The sequence below is a fragment of the Malus domestica genome, chromosome 07 (genome assembly GCF_042453785.1).
Source record: "Malus domestica chromosome 07, GDT2T_hap1".
Taxonomy (NCBI): Eukaryota; Viridiplantae; Streptophyta; class Magnoliopsida; order Rosales; family Rosaceae; genus Malus; species Malus domestica.
In genome coordinates, this window is record NC_091667.1 from 18,395,654 (window position 1) to 18,405,170 (window position 9,517).

The window sequence follows — 9,517 nt, forward strand, 5'->3', positions numbered from 1 at the left end:
CAGAAACGAAACAGGACCCAAAAAAATTAAAAATTTTGTTAAAAAAGAGGGAAAACTAATGGAAACACCCTAGAAAACTTTCATTTAACCTTAAGGACAAATAATTTCAAAAATAGCAATGTTGCCCTTGAAAACCTTATGACAGAAAAAACCAAAAGTATCCCAATCTCCAACATTCATCAGAAGTCACATGCTCTTCATCAAAGCAAATATAAAAACTTTAGGAGAAAAAACTATGCAGCAGGTTCACATGCAAAGCAAAAGACAAGCAAGTTCACATGCAAAGCAAAAGGAAACAAGCAAGTTCACATGCAAAGCAAAAGGAGACAAGCAAATGCACATGCATTTATCAAACAAAGCAAGAGTCAGACACGTTTCAGTAACAGTGATGATATTTTCAGCAATAGTAGAAGCAAAGTGACAAGTACCAAGTAGATGTCCACACCATCCATTTGTAAATTTTATACTGTTGTATCCTCATTCAATAAATATAAGTGGAGTTCCATTCATTGTAAAAACACCTCAACATCACAACACACAACACACCTCTCAGCCTCAACATCTCAACACCCTACTATCACCATATACTCACACCCAAGGTCTAAAATATCGATATTATTGGCGAAATATCGCCGATAATATCATTTTTTTTAGAGGGCGATATTTTCACACTTATCCACTTACTTATTGTCAATATATCGCGATATTATCTATAATATCATCGAGGCTTCGTCGTCCCAACTGTAGCTAAGGCTCCATCGTCGCAGTTGCCAAGATATGCGCCTCTCTCTGCAATCCACGCTCAGGCCCATCAAAATGAGCAATCCCTTTTCTCTGGATCCCAAAACCTGCTCGGGTATGATGGATCCTCCGCCTCGTACGGCCTAAACAAGGCCTCCCCTTGCCTGATAGTGCTCGCCGGGAGGTGAGAAAGGGAGGAAGAATGGTCCACAGGTGGTGATGGTGCTCGCCGGAGTGTGCGCCACGGTGATGGAGATCACGGTGGGGTGTGGGTGTGGTGTGTCTGTGCTCCGGGAAGGAGAGTTGCAGAGATGGGGGGAGAAGAAACAAGGAGAGGAATGAGGGAGAAGGTTCGAGGCATTGGGGAAGGGGGAAACACAGGGAAGTTGGGTGTGTGTGTGTCTGTTTGCTTTGGGAATGAGAGTTGCAGAGAAGAGATGGGGGGAGAACCGGAGAAGAAACAAGGTGAGGAATGAGGGAGAAGGATCGAGAGATTGAGGGTCTGTGTGTGTGTGTGTGTTATCCGAGAGAAAAAAAAAATCCAAATAATTCATATAACATATATATATATATATATATATAAAATATAAATCCCCCAAACCCTATATATAAATCTAAATGCTATATATATATATATATATATATATATATATATTATATGTATAAATCTCAAACTTTTGACAACTTTTGAAAAGACAAACAGTAGTGGTGGTTTCATACTCAAAACTGTGTGTCACTTCCAACTCTTTCACATTCCCAGAGGTTGAGTATCAGATCATCACACCTTTTTTGACCCTTCGAAAATTGAAAAACCTCTATTACACTTTTTCGTTTCTTCTTCTTCCCTTAGCCCTTTCAGAGCCTTTCCAGAGCCCTTTCAGAGCTTCAAACTGAATAAATGGATCTGTAGCTTGTGCCACTTCAAATTAAATGTTAAATACCTTCTTTCTCTCTCATTTATTCACAGACAGCAAGCTGTAGAGGATCGTCGAGGTTTTGCTGCTACGTACGACATCGAAAGTTCCAGATTTGTTACATTTGTGTAATTATTATTTTATTGTTGGTCCACGCAGATTCTATTTGGCCTTTACACAAAGGGTTCCATATTTAAGGTAAGTTTACATACTTATATTTATATTATTGTAATTTATACAACAACAAAAAAATTTGTGTGGACCCGTGCATGTGATCTAAGAACCAAATAATACTTGCATGTTAATTTTTTGAAGTAATTAAGTAATGATGTATAATTATTCCCTAGGATAATTTTAATATGTTTAATGTTATTTATTATTTTATTTTCAAATTGGATTATTATTCATAATATTAGGTTTTATTATTCCATATTATTTTTATAATTACTTAAATTCTTACAATTATTTTCTTTACTTCCTATTTAATTTTTCTATAGAATAACTTTATTATTTAGGTTCTCTTATGTAACCGTCACTACTATATTTTTTGGCCAAAAAATAATTGCCTAATTTCCATGAAAAATAAATATAGGTATGTTTAAGATGTCTACTGGAGTTACTAAACGTGATTTAGCTTGGGAACATAGAGACCCAATAGACGGACACAAACATAGCACAATTTGCAAATATTGTGGTCGGGTAATGAAGAGTGGCGGAATGACATGACTTAAGTACCATCTTAGTGGATTAGATCCAGGAAATAATGTCCAACAATGCGATAATGTTCCCCCAGAAGTGAAGGCATTCATCACCACATTATTAAAAAATAAAAAACATCAGAAGGAAAAGAAAACACATGGAATGAAAAATATTCGAGATGGGCTACAAGGAGAAGTCATTGGCCATGCGGTTGACAGTGACGATGATGACGATGAGGAAGAATGTGATAATGACATGGGACCTCAAGAACGACGCAATTTCAAATAAGCATTACATGCCTCCAAACAGTCAACATGGGAAAGAGAACACCTTCATAAAATTCCTAATAGAGCACAAGGTTCTGGGACAAGTGGTGGTGCACAAATGAGACGGGGAGCAAGTGTTAGAGAATCACAACCAACACCACCAATAGCCCCAAGTTTATATAAGTCATCCAAAGCATGTCAAAAGAGTGTTTGGAGTTATTTCACTGGAGGTAATGTGAATGAGGGAATGGGGCGTCTAATTAGCAAGTTCTTTATCTATGAAAATGTCCCTACTGAGAAGGCATCATCACATCATTTAAAAAATATGGTATTGGGGTGTCAACAAGCCAGTGTTGGAGTACAACCTCCCACTCCCTATGAGGTAAGAAACAAATATTTGGAAATGGAGTATAAAGACATTGGCAAGTATGTTAACAAGTTGAGGTCAAAGTGGGAAACTAATGGTTGCACAATCATGTGTGATGGATGGACTGGCCTGACCAGATTGTTTATCATAAACTTCATGGTATACTCTAAGGGAAAGACAATTTTTTTGAAGTCCGTTGATGCTTCAGACCACATAAAGAGCTACAAGTATATTTACAAATTATTGAGGGATGTAATCATGGAGGTGGGAGAACATAATGTTGTCCAAGTCGTGACCGACAACTGTTCTGCATTTGTCAAAGCTGGAAAAAAGTTAATGAAGCATCATAATGTGTTTTGGACATCATGTGCATCACATTGTATTGATGTCATGTTTGAGGCAATGGGGAAGAGAGAGAATATTGCTAATGTTGTAAAAAGAGCTAGAACGATCACAAATTATATTTACAATCACGGTTGGTTGTTGGCAAAGATGCGTGAATTTTGCAAAGGAGAAATTATTCGTCCAGCTACCACTCAATTCGCCACCAACTATATTGCATTAGAAAACCTACTTAAGAAGAAAGCAGGGTTGAAGCAACTATTCACTAATGACGATTAGGCCAACCACAATTTCAGCCGCTCAAATGCAGGTCGTATGGTGGAAATTATAGTGCTTGATCATGTTTTCTGGACTCAATCAAAACATGTGTGCCAAGTGTTTGAACCTCTTTACAAAGTTTTACGGATCGTTGACACAGAAGTGTATCCTACTATGGGGGCAATATATGAGTTGATGCGTGTAGTGGAGGACTTGGAAAGAAAACATGGTGCAAGGTGGGTCATAAAGATAATTGATGACCGATGGTATAAAACATTATACCACGATTTGCATGCAGCAGGTATAAATTATGTCATAATTTGCAATTCATTTCTTCAGTTGCATAAGCATTATTTCTCTTATTAGAGTATGTGTTTCTTTGAATAGCATATTATTTGAATCCTCGATACCAATACAGACCCGGTGTTGGAGATGATGGTACCGTTATACGTGTTGTACATAATATATACTCTAAATTAGACCCTGCATCACCAGCAGTTGGCCAATTTGGAAATGAGGTACACAATTACTTAAATTATAATAATTACATTGTTGGATTAAACTAACACGATTTATTGAATTCAGCTAACATGGTTTAAAATTGCAAGAAGAACTTTTGGAGAACCAACATCAGTTGCTGCTCGAACAAAAATGTCTCCTAGTGAGTGTAAACATATTTCACTATCAGTTTATAATAGAATTTGTTGGAGTTATTAGGCTTATCAACATTGTTTTTCATTATAGCTGAATGATGGATCATGTATGGGACTGATGCACTAACTGTGAGAAAGTTAGCAATCAAAATATTATCACAAACAACTTCCTCATCTGCTTGTGAAAGAAATTGGAGTACATTTGCACTCATACACACAAAGCAAAGAAATAGGTTGGCTCATAGTAGGTTGGAAAAATTAGTTTATTGATACTACAACATGAAGCTTCAAATTAGAGATAAGGAAACAGAAATAGATCATGTCGATCGTGGTGACCCACTAGATGTGTTTGATATTGTTGCTGAAGATGATGATACATAGGGTAACCAACTTTATCAAGGGATTAGACCTCTTCATTTAGATGATGATGAAGGCAACCCAGCTCTAAGAGTTGTTGAAGAAGCACGTAATGAAGAGATAAATGTAGAAAGAGTATTAGAGGAAGAGGTGGGATCTAGCAGCGCTGACTCTTTAGAAGAACTTTTGCGCCCAAGACCAAGAAACACTGGAATTCCACCTTCTTCTAATCCTACACAACCACAAGATTCTGCTGATACTAATGATAGCTATAGTACAAGATCAGGAGACTCACCTACCACCGGAGGTGGGAATGATGAAGGATATAGTGGAGCTGGAGGTAGTGGTGGATATGGAAACTATGTTGGACCACCTCCCGGATTTATGAGCCCCTTCACTGGTGAGGCAAACTTCATGCATGCAACACAGGATGAGGACCATGGCAGTAGGCGGGCAGGACCAGGAATTGGTGCCATAGGGAATGACTATACTCGTAAAGAAAGAGGCAAGGGGACTTTGTCAAGTTAAGAAGATGACTCATAAGGAATGACTAAATAAACATCCTGCAAAGTTTTAATAAAAATTTCCAAGTTTTTCTTACAATTTCCGTGGTTTTTATTCAATTTTTATCGATATCGATAATATCCCGATATTTCCATCGAAATTTCCGTGTTTTTGGACTACCGATATTTCCGATATCATCGATATTTTAGACATTGCTCACACCATCTTCATACTCTCAAGCATCCTTAGTCTTCATAGCATCCTTGTAAACACTTTCTTGTAAACAACTATCTTTGTAAACATTCTCTATATCAATAAAAGTTCAACTGTACATATTCAAGCAATCTCCAAGTCTTAAGTAAGCTTTCTTTTATTTATTTAGTGTGTTTGTTTAATTAGACTTCTAGTCCAAAACAGGAAAACACTATTGTAGTTATATTATTAACCTGCTAAACAGATGATCATACTTTGTTCGAGCACTCTGTTATAGTTGGATGCTTGTCATACAAATAACTGGACATTAACCAAGGTACCTCTGAGTTTAGTCGTTAAGGCCTTATACCTGTATTGTGAGTGGTCATCATGCTGAAACATGTCGAGTTCCATGTGCAAGGTTTTATGTCTAGTGGCCATCCTACTATTTAACCGGGCTGCTGTGCGAATCTGGTATCGGAGCCAAGTTTAGCATTTTAATAGTATAATTATAATAGTAAAGTACCTTGAGGATAGAAGTCATTAACACAACTGATATCACACTTGTTTATTTTGTATGAACAACATATATTATTGTCCTTGTAGACCTTGTCAACCACAACCACCAGGTATTTATTATCCCAGACACCCAACTATAATTAGCATAAAGAGAAGATTAGCATATATATCCAAAAGAATTAGCAGTACTTTGAAGAAGCATAAGTTTTATCTTGGTTATCTTGAACATCCTTCATTTATTCGTAAATATAATAACACAGAAGTGCAACATAAAGTTTTAGAAGCAAAAATAGTAACATATCAAACTTTAGAGACCTTGAGAGAAGAAAGAGAATTTCTAAGAAACTAGTTACCCGTAACTTTAGAGAAAGGTAGACTGTAGTTTATGATAGATTATCTTAATTTAGAAATTAGTGAACCCTAAAAAAGAAAAATAACCTTAGACCAAAATGGTTTCCTAGCAAAAGAGAGATAAAAGAGCTTGTTGACCTCATAGATAGTAAGCCTTCGAATTTAGATCATTAGAAGTAGTTAAGCAATTAAATTAGAAGTCTAAAAAATTCAATTAGTACAGAAAGAATTGAGTGAACAAGTAGATAAGTTGCATAATAAAATTGATAAATTATTAGTTTAATGACCGATTCTAGAACTAGCAGAAAATATATCCAAGCTTTGAAAGAAATTAGTAAGTTAGATAAAGAACCAGTAGGTTTAACAAATTTTTCAACACAAGTAATCAGTAGTAATATTCCCATTAGGCAAAATAATTTAATTATTCAATTAGTTTTAAATTTGGCTGAAAAATTAGATCAAGTTGAAGAACAAATAGCAGAAATAAACCAAGTTTTACATAACGCATCTTCATCACTTCCACTATCTTTGCTAGATAAATTAGAAAATTTAACTTTAAGTGCAAATAATAATATTAGAAGACCTAAGCTAAATCCTTTTGATAATAGAAAATGGAACTTTTTAGGAAAAAAGAAAAAGAAGTAGTTAGAGCTGAAGATATTTATCCAAATGAAGAAAAAGCACAAGAATTTATTCGAAGAGGTTTTGAGAGAACACAGAAAAATAAATATAAATCGTATCAATTAGGTTTATATGAAAATAGAAGCAGAATTGTAAGTAGCATCAGTCAACATGAAGTTAGCTGTATCGATAAAGAAGTTACACTTAATTTAATTAGTAAGGAATTAGTTATGCATTTGAAAAAAAATCACATTTCAATCAGATTCATATAGGAACAATATTAATTGGAATAACAGTATTAACCAGGGCATAAGTAGGCACAAAAACATTAGTATACATATATGACGATGGATGAGATAATTATCAACAAGCAGCAGTAGCAACATCTGAAGTAGATTTAAGTTCAAACTTAGCAGTCATAGGTTGTATTCCAAGTTATGTTATAACAATTAATGAATTTAGTAAATATATTAAAGTGAGCATAAGAACAAAAAATTATATTATGAAAGGGGAATATAAAAATTTATGTATTAGCTTAATGTATATTGGTAAAGTGTCTGATAAATATAATCATAAGTTTAATTTAGAATTTCAAAATTTAGTTCAAACATTTGGTAGTAAACATGTAAATATGATAGAACAAAACTCGTAGATTATAGCTTTTTAGAAGGAACTCAGTGGACATTACCTAATTTACAAGTAGCAAGAAATAGACAACCAAATAAAGTACAAATATATGAAACTAGTACATGTTAAGCAACAATTAGGTTTAGTAATTACAAGCAACTAGAAAAAATAGAAGAGGATGAAAGTTAAGAAACAAATTAGGAAGCAATTTTATATGAGCTGTAAAAATATAGATTTACCACAATAGTATGGTTGCCATAAAAAAAATAGATTCAACATGTATATGATATACTTAAATAAGAGTGTAGTCAAATAAAAGCTAAGAAACAAATTAGGACGCAATTTTATGAGTTGTAAAAATATAGATTTACCACAATAGTATGGTTGCCAAAAAGTATAAGTATAAGAAAATATACAAAAAAAAAATATAAATCATATAAACCTACAAACAGCATAAGAATTTCAGCATAAAACATTCAAGAACATATAAGAAGAGAAAATATATTCCAAAACAATTTAGGAAAAGAAGTGGCAAACCTTGGATTAGAAAATATAAAGCACCAAAAGATAGGAGTAGTTGTAAATGTTATTCATGTGGAGAAGTTAGACATATTAGACCTAAATGTCCAAAATTAGGAAAACAGTCGAGATATAAAATATATTTGATAGAGTTGTTTAAATTAGAAGAGGATGAGGATATACAATCAATATATAGTTTAGATGATTTAAGTGATAATGAGAGTATTTATAGTATAGAGAGTATTAACATGATATATTTAGACTCGGAAGATTCAGGTAGCACAAACAGTGATTTAGAAGAGTATATATGTGCATTCATAGAAGAACAACATGAAGAATAATATAAATACATTAATTTAGGTTGGCCAGAAAAATGTCAGAAGTGTAGTAAATTAGTCGCAAATAAATACTATAACACATATTCAATATTGTGCGAAAAGTGTTATAATAATAAGTTATTAGAAATTAATTTAGCAGAATCACAAGAAAATATTGTAATATTAGGAAATATTGTTTATAGTATAGAAAAGCAAAAAATATAGTTCTTTAATTACCATAAATTGTGAAATAGAATTAGCAAAAGAACATAAGATACAAACAACAGTTATGATAGATACAGGGAATACAAAGAATGTCATAAGAGAAGAATTAGTACCAGAAAAATATAGACAAAAATTAGTAAAACTAGTAAGAATAACACAATTTGATGAGAGACCAGTTTACTTAACATACTGCATTAATAATGAGTCTATTAAAGTAGAAAAACAAAAATTTAATTTACCATTAACATTTATTTCACCAGTAGGATCATACCCATTCATTTTAGGTTTAAATTTTTTGAAAAGTTTGCAAAGTTTTTTTATTTATGAACCCTAACACAACATTTTTCAAAAGAAGTATCACAATAACGGACCAAAGTAATATTGTAGAAGCATACAAAAGCATAGAAGAATCTAGTAGTCAAAATAGTTATTATTTGGAAAACTCAAAAGAAAATGATGAGCACAATAACATAGAAAAGTTTGATGAAAAAATATTGGAACATGAATATTCGGTTTTAGAAGAAGGAACCTGTATAGAAATATTACAGTTAAATAAATCAAAGAGTTTAGAAGAATTATTGCAATTAGCAGAACAAACTAGAATTATAGGAGAAGATCCAGAGTTACATTGAAATAAAAATAAAATACTAGCAAAATTAGATATAATTAATCCATATTTAACTATTAAGACAGATGATATGCCTTGTAGTTTAATAGATAAACAAGAGTTTGAGTAGCAAATAAAAGAGTTGTTAAATTTAAAAGTAATTAGACCCTCTAAGTCTAGACATAGATCAGCAGCATTTATAGTAAGAAAACATTCAGAACTAAAGAGAGATAAGGCTAGAATAGTTTATAATTACAAGAGATTAAATGATAATACATATGAAGATAGTTATAAGTTACCAAATAAAGATGAGCTTATAAATAAAATTCAAGAGAGTATATATTTTAGTAAATTTGATTATAAATCAGGATTTTGGCAAATATGATTAGCAGAAGAATCAATTGAGTGGACAACTTTTACTTGTCCAGAAGGACATTT